Below are 7,901 nucleotides of genomic sequence, written 5' to 3' on the forward strand. Positions count from 1 at the left end.
GACATTGGCTCTTCCTTGCAGCTGCCAGAACAACGACCCAAAGTCCTCTAATGTCAGCCAAGCCGGGGCTAGAGTTGAGGTCCCACTGTGAGAATCAGCCCAGGTCCAGCACCTCCTACTGATTCACTCAGAGCTGGGGGACACTCATACCTGGAAAGGGGGTGGGGGACAGCACCTCTGTGGGGCATCCCCCAATGCAGGGCTCACATCTCGGCAGCCCCTTCTATGAAGGCCCCTTGGACCGGCTGCCTCCTTGAACACGTGGAGACAGAGGCACAGAGTGACTTGCCATAAACCACACAGCTAGGGAGAGGCAAACCGAGGTAAAAGACAGAAAACCGATCCCAGAGTTAGAAACTTGGATTCTTGGGCCCCCGTCATGGTTTCTTGAAAAACTTCTTTTCCTTTCACAGAAGCAGCTCTGCCCAATGGACACTCTCCATCTAGATCTGGCCCACCCGCTGTGGTTCTCACGATCCAGGTTGCTGGTGAGACACTGTCTCGCAAGACCTTCATGGGACAGAAGGGCTCAGCACCTTTCCCAAAATCACTCGTTGATGCAGCAGACATTTCTTGGGCCCCTAGCATGGGCCAGGCAATGAATAGATGGAGAGGAGCTGGTCGCAGCCTGCCTTATAGGTGAGCATGGTTCATGGGGAGCGTGGAAGTGTGAACATGTTGTTACCAGGCAGTTGGTTATTCCATCATGATAAAGGGATGTGCTGAGGGCGTGGAGGGAAGGGATACTAATAATGGGAGCCAGCATTTATTGAGCACTTACGGTATGCCGGCTCTGGCTAAGCACTTTGCAGACATCATCCTTAACCCTTGCAACTGACCCGGGAAGGGAGCACTGCTATTGTCCTTGCTTTGCAGAGGGGGAGAATCTAGTGTCAGAGTTTAAGCAACGTGACCAAGGTCTCTTGCTAATTAGGATGGAAGCAGAGATGCAACTCCAGTCCATAAAACTTCAGAGCTTGTATTTTAGTTGCTACATCCCACTGGCTCCAAGAAGGATGAGGCCAGAGGGTGCCTGTGTCCCCTCATGGGTTGCTGGTGCTTATAGGCTGCAGGGACTGCCAGGCCCAGCCCCTCCCATTGTGTCACACACCCCCGACTTCAGCCCTGCCAAAGGTGTGACTGTCTGGTGTCTGGCCCATTGGCCCCCAGCAGCCCTCCTGGACAGAGGTCTGGTGGCAAGAGGGTTCAAGAGACAACCAGTTTCCAGCTGTCCCCACACCATTAAGGTCCTCTGAGCACCAGCCGCCCAACTCCATCACTCCAGCACCCCTTAGAGCCTGGAGCCTCCCAGGGCATGAGTACGGACCTTCCAGTTCCTGCTGGCCTTGGAAAGGGCCAGGGTTGGGGCCTAGCCCAGAGCTAGGAAGGATGCCCAACTCAGAAAGGGCCCTGATGGCTGGGGTGAGGGAATGGGGGTACACACACTCCCAGAAAGTCAGGAAAAGAGAAGGCTTAGAGATAACTCGCAAGTCCCAGGGGCTTCGCATTTAAAGCAGATGACATAGTAGACAGTCAGGACAAAGCAGGCAGGTGTCAAAGCCTACCTGCTCATCTCTTCCCCTCCAGAAGACCCTGTAACCCAGGTGCAGGAGCCTGAGGTTGCATAGATCCTCTCAGAAAGTCACCAGTCTGTCTGTCACCAATAAGAAGGCCCAGAGAGGGCAAGCAATTGGCCCAAGGCCATACAGCCCATGTTCTTTCCCCTACAACGAGGGAGAGAGGAAGTGGCACTGGGGGTGGAGGGGAAGAAACGATGGTCACAAGTGGGGCAAGCCACACCAGTAGTGGACAGAGCATGGGGACAGCGACAGGCCCCACCCGAGGCTACCACTTACCAGCTGGTGGATGCTTCACCACTCTGGGCCTTTACAATGCATGCCCCTTGACACCTCCCAGGTGTCTCTACAGGGTGGCTATGCTTATCTCCCAATCTGCTGATATTTATAAAGCACCACCAGGCACTCAGCACATATTAGTCCCCATCCTGATCCCTCATGATCTGCCTCCTCCAGAAAGCCCTCCCAGATGGCTCTGGCTCCCAGGGAATGTGCTGTTCTCTAAGCAGCCCCCACAGGCTCCTGTGCTGGGAAACCACCTGTTTCAACTCCGTTCCCCTTGTCACTCTGGTAAGTAAGACTGCACATTCCAAAAGGACAGGGACAGGGACCTTCTAGGCCTTTGGCTCAGGGGGATCAGGAAGCTGATATAAGTGAAAAACATCTAGAATTTACAGTGGTATGAGAGTTCTCAGCCACCCATCCCACAGCTGGCCAGTAGCCCCCACATTCCCTTCCCTGGGAAGAGGATTTTGCCACCCCTCGCAGAGCTCTTTGTCTGGCCCCCATTGCCCTGACTGGGGCACCTAGCGTCATCTGACAGGGGAGCTCCTGCTTCTTCACACCCCAGCCTGGGCCTGTGGCTCAGTGAAGCCAGAGGAGCCCCCAGAGAGGACAGCATGGGAGGAGAATGGGAGTGCAGGGGACAAAGACATACAGAGAAATGAACAGAGACAGAAAGAAGCAGACTGAAAAACAGAGAGACAGAGACAGAGAAAGCCCAAAACAGGGATGAAAGAGAGAGAGAGAGCCCAGGAAAGGAAGAGAGATGCAGAGAAAGGCAGAGACAGTGAGGTGCAAACAGAGACTGAGACAACCAGAGACTGAGATGGAGAGGGACAAACTGAAGGACAGAGGGAGGAACAGAACGAAGAGAGACAGAGACACTGCAAGGGAGAGCAGGAGACAGCTCCCAGACAGGCAGAACAGAGCCCAGGAGCCCCGAGGCCCCAGAGCCCATGTGCTCCCTCTCCACTTTCCACATCCCTGGGGGCTCCCCCTTCCCAAGCCTGCTGATCCCGGCACTCAGGCAGGGCTGGGGGAGACAGGTAATGATCACTGAACTTGTGCATGGGCTGGGTGCTGCGGCCACACCCCCTTGACACCTCCCAGGTGGATGGCTGTACTTATCCCTAATGTGCAGATGAAGAAACTGAGGCTGGGAGCCATTGGGTAACTCAGCCAATGACACTGAATGTTAGGGTGCAGGCAGGAAGCTCATGGATAAGGAGTCTAAGGCCCAGAGAGGTGTGGTGCCTGGCTCTGGGTCACACAGCAGCCAGCTGCAGAGCCTGGGGCTGGAAGCCGCTTCCCCTGGCACCTTGCCTGGCTCATAAGAAAACAAAGCGAATCTCATTAAGTCTTTGGTAATGAGGCTCCAGGTCTTATCAGATGGGCGGTGGAGAACACTCTAGAAACTGTCAATGCCCCCCTCCACATTCTCCATGCCCATCTCCTGCCTCCTGCTCTCTTTTCTGGGAAGAACACCTCTGGGACCACCCAAACTCGCCCTCTCTTCTAGGAACCAGTCCCCTGCCGGTGGCATCTCCATCTCCCCACCCCCTGCTCTCCAGCCTGGATGCCCATATAGAACCAACGAGCAGCAGGGTGGCCATTTGTACACTCCCCACAGTGACATCAGCGAAGCATGTCCTCAGGCTCCCCCCAAAAGTCCTAGGCCCCCTGGAGAAAAGGAGGGAGGGCCAGCACACTGACTCACATTGAGTGGCAGCTCTTGGCATATGCCTTCGCTCGCCGTGGCCTCTGGCATCCCACAAGGAAGGGACAGTTGAGCAAAGCGTGGCTCGGAGAGGAAGAGAGTCCCACAGGTCATCCAGGACAGCCACCCGACCCTGAGCTCATGCTCCTGCCATTACCCAGGACCCCCAGACTATTTTCCCATATGTCCCAGTCCCATCCCTGTCCTGAGCCAAAGTGTGGGCTGCCTCACCCTGCAGCCCTTCCTCCTCCACACTTACGCCCTGTGTCCTGGGATACAGCAGGCTGGGAAGAGGGGGACACTTCCTGGCTGTGGGACAAGACAAGACAAAGATCCTTTTTGGCCGTGGTGGTCCAGTCTAGGCCACAGTTTTCCTGTCTGCATCATTTGGGTGGAGGGCATAGTGTGATAGCTCTGAGGGTCCTTAGGCTTACCTCTCCTGAACTTCACCTCGCCTGCATGCCCTCTGGGGCCTGAGGTCCTCATTTCCACCCTCCAAGGTGGCCCTGGTGCCTTGTAGGCTGATTCCGGGTTTCCAGAGCCTTCAGGAGACAGCACTTCTGGCTCCTGGGGGTCAGGGAGCATCTAGGCATGGACGCTGTGATCTGCCTGGCCTCCTGCCCCAGCCTTCTGACCTAGGGAGGGAGGAGGTTGGGAACAAGAATACAGGGAGTCTGCCTGAGGCTGTTCAGGGCTGCACCACACACCCTCACATGTGTCCCCAACCTTGCATGCTGCTGCTGGGGTGGGACGCAGCCTATGTCATCTCAGAGCTCCCAATCTAGGGCTGGCAGAGTCTGATGCAGACACAGAGATTACAAGACAGCTCTTCCCAGATAAGCATGTTGCCCAAAAGACCACCAGGATAGCTAAATAGCAGAAAGGAGCTTTACTAGTGGTATGAGTTTGCAAACCAGGAAGAGACAGTCTCTGGCGTGTTCTGGACGTGCTCTCTCTTGGGAGAGGAAAAGGGCAGGTTGGGTTTTGTGCCTCATGGAGCCCATATGACGCAATAGAGTCATACATATTCAGCAGGTTTGCGGGAAAGGCTATCCATATTTATGAAGGGAGGGGAGCGTATGCACACAGGCACACGTAGTGTAATGCACACCCCACTTTCACACACGTAGTGTAAAGCAGACCCCACTTTCACTTTGGGCTAGGGTTCTAGTACTAAAATGAGGTGGAATTTGGTTCTTTATAGCAAAAGGTGCAGGACACAAAGACAGCTTGTTTGCAGACTCTATAAGCTGCTGAAATGGCTTAAGGTCTGTAGTTGCGTATCAGAAGAGAATGTTTGAGGCCAGGCGCAGTGGCTCATGCCTGTAATCCCAGCACTTTGGAGGCCAAGGCAGGTGGATTGCTTGAGCCCAGGAGTTCGAGACCAGACTGAATAACATGGTGAAACCCTGTCTCTACAAGAGATAAAAAAAATTAGCCAGGCATGGTGGTGCATGCCTAATCCCAGCTACTCGGGAGGCTGAGGTGGAGGTATCACATGAGCCTGGAAGGTCGAGGATGCAGTGAGCCATGTTCACGCCACTGCACAGCAGCCCTGGGAAGCAGAGTGAGACTCTGTCTCAAAAAGAAGAAGAAGAAGGAGAAGGAAGAGGGACAAGAAGAAGAAGAAGAGGAAGAGGAAGAGGAGGAAGAGGAAGAAGAAGAAGGAGAAGAAGAAGAAGAAGAGGAAGAAGAAGAAGAAGGAGAAGAAGAAGGAGAAGAAGGAGAAGAAGAAGGAGAAGAAGGAGAAGAAGAAGGAGAAGAAGAAGGAGAAGAAGGAGAAGAAGAAGGAGAAGAAGGAGAAGAAGAAGGAGAAGAAGAAGGAGAAGAAGAAGGAGAAGAAGGAGAAGAAGAAGGAGAAGAAGGAGAAGAAGAAGGAGAAGAAGAAGGAGAAGGAAGAGGGACAAGAAGAAGAAGAGGAAGAGGAAGAAGAAGAAGAAGAAGAAATGTTTGTCAGGCAGTTCCTCCATCCAGTCAGAGCTGTAGTGGTCTTGGTTGTAAATCCAAGTCATGAAGGATGTGACGATTTGCCTGACAGTTCCTATTATTAAGAGTTTAACAAGGGTGTGGTAATTTTTTTTTTTTTTTTCCCGAGACGGAGTCTCACACTGTCGCCCAGGCTCCAGTGCAGTGGCCCGATCTCAGCTCACTGCAAGCTCCACCTCCTGGGTTCATGCCATTCTCCTGCCTCAGCCTCCTGAGTAGCTGGGACTACAGGCGCCCACCACAACACCCGGCTAATTTTTTTTGTATTTTTAGTAGAGACGGGGTTTCACCATGTTAGCCAGGATGGTCCCGATCTCCTGACCTCGTGATCAGCCCGCCTCGGCCTCCCAAAGTGCTGGGATTACAGGCGTGAGCCACCACGTCCAGCTGGGTGTGGTTATTTTTGAGATGGAGTCTCACTCACTCTGTTGCCCAGGCTGGAGTGCAGTGGCACAATCTTGGCTCACTGCAAACTCCAGCTCCCAGTTTCAAGTGATTCTCCTGCCTCAGCCTCCCGAGTAGCTGGGATGACAGGCACGCACCACCACCACCCAGCTAATTTTTATATTTTTAGTAAAGACGGGCTGGGCTGGTCTCAAACTCCTGACCTCAAGTGATCTACCCACCTTGATCTCCCAAAGTGCTGGGATTACAGGCATGAGCCACCGTGCCCGGCCAGCTGTGGTTATTCTTGCAGTGGTGGAAATTTAGAGAGTTGCCATGCCAACCAGGCCTTGAACCTTCTGCCTGTAGGTAACTTTTGTTTCCTTAACCTTGGAGTCCATCTTAGTTGATAAAGGGGCATCTATTTTGGTGTCTCAGATGATGAACATAGAGAGGCCCCCCCAGGACCATGGGATCTGGGTCCATCCGGGGTCGGGAGCCTTCCTGGGAGGTGACAGTGTAGCAGCAGCCTGAGGAAGGGACTGGGTGTCAGGCCCCTCTGTCCAGCACACCCCTTGCTTCCCTGTGGTCACTCGGCTCCCCAAGGCCAGGCCCCACCGCCTACCTGCTCCCAGGTGTTCACAGTGCCTTCTTCCTAGATAAGCTACAGAGAATGTCAGAGCTGTTGGGCCCTTAATGACACATGGGCCACAAGAGCAGAGAACTGAGAAAGAAGCTGGGTGGTACTGGGTGAGCTAGGAACAGGCCCCAGGCTAGAATGCAGGGCTCATGCCCTGCCCGGCGCCCTGTGCACTGCCCTTTTGTGCCTGTTTTCAGACTCCAGGACACGATGCCCCCCGAGCCTGCCAAGGTGCCCCCCATCATTCAGGCACTGATTGGCCATGGGCTTCTTCCATGTCCTGGGCCCGGCTTTCATGCCTGCCCACCGCCTGTGGCCTCAGCATGGCCACTTCACTCCAATGTGTTGGCCTCTGTCCCCATGCCACTCACAGCCCCCTGAGTCCCCATCAGGGCTGGCAGCCTGAGGGGTGGGAGGGGAAGTCTGGCTGTGCCTGACATGACAAGTTTTCCCAGGAGAGGTGAAGATTTCTAAACTGGACCCAGCTTTCCAGAGCATTCGCCAGCCTGGCCCCACCCCCACTCCCGACCAAAGCCTCCGCCCTCCTGGCTGGGTCTGACTTACCCACACTGAGCACCAGGAACTGGATTCCAGGGCCAAGAATTTGACCACATCCTGGTGGGTCCAGCCTAACATTCCCCAAAACAGGGTGGAAACCAAGGGAGGGATCAGCAGATGAGCACACATTCAGCTGATGGAGTCAAGGAATCTTCTAAAAGCAGTACTCACTGCAAAGGATTTAAAAACCCAGCCCAGAAAATAAGCATAGGGAAACCCTTGCTTTTCACCTTACCTGGGTTCTGAAGAAATCTTAAGAAAACTTTTGTAAGTAAATCAAAAGTGACTTTGGTGAGGGGAGCTGACCCCTTAACAGCCATCTTTATTTCGTGCTCATTCTAAATGTCTGTCTCCTCCATCACGGTCAAGCTGTCTTCAAGAATGAGGGCCACATCATACTCATTCTGATAACCCAGCACCCAGCACAGGGCCTGGCCCATTCATTATTGGTGCTCTTGGAATGAGTTGATGAATAAGCGACTTAAATTTGCTAATAGAGGAGGTAACTCACAATCCTTACATCTGACAAAGAGCTCGCATCCAGAATTTATAAGAACACCTACAAATAAATATGAAAAAGGCAGACCTCCTGATTTTTTTAACGAGCAAAAAAAATTCGCCGGGCGTGGTGGCTCACGTCTGTAATCTCAGCACTTTGGGAGGCCAAGGTGGGTGGATAACCTGAAGTCAGGAGCTCAAGACTAGCCTGGCCAACATGGCAAAACCCTGTCTCTACTAAAAATAAAACAATTAGCCG

At 53.5% G+C, this 7,901-nt stretch overlaps 1 long non-coding RNA gene across 1 annotated transcript; it reads right to left on the reverse strand.

Annotated features, from left to right (window-relative positions):
• Positions 1-782: 782 nt before the first annotated feature.
• LOC112208571 (uncharacterized) lies at positions 783-7,521 on the reverse strand. Its single transcript, XR_002943030.2, has 4 exons — positions 7,380-7,521; positions 4,011-4,211; positions 1,566-1,724; positions 783-868 (listed from the first exon to the last, which is right to left on the reverse strand). It is a non-coding gene; the product is annotated as an uncharacterized LOC112208571 (long non-coding RNA).
• Between the last annotated feature and the right edge of the window lie 380 nt (positions 7,522-7,901).

Source organism: Pan troglodytes, chromosome 1, assembly GCF_028858775.2.
Source record: "Pan troglodytes isolate AG18354 chromosome 1, NHGRI_mPanTro3-v2.0_pri, whole genome shotgun sequence".
In the NCBI taxonomy this organism is placed as follows: Eukaryota; Metazoa; Chordata; class Mammalia; order Primates; family Hominidae; genus Pan; species Pan troglodytes.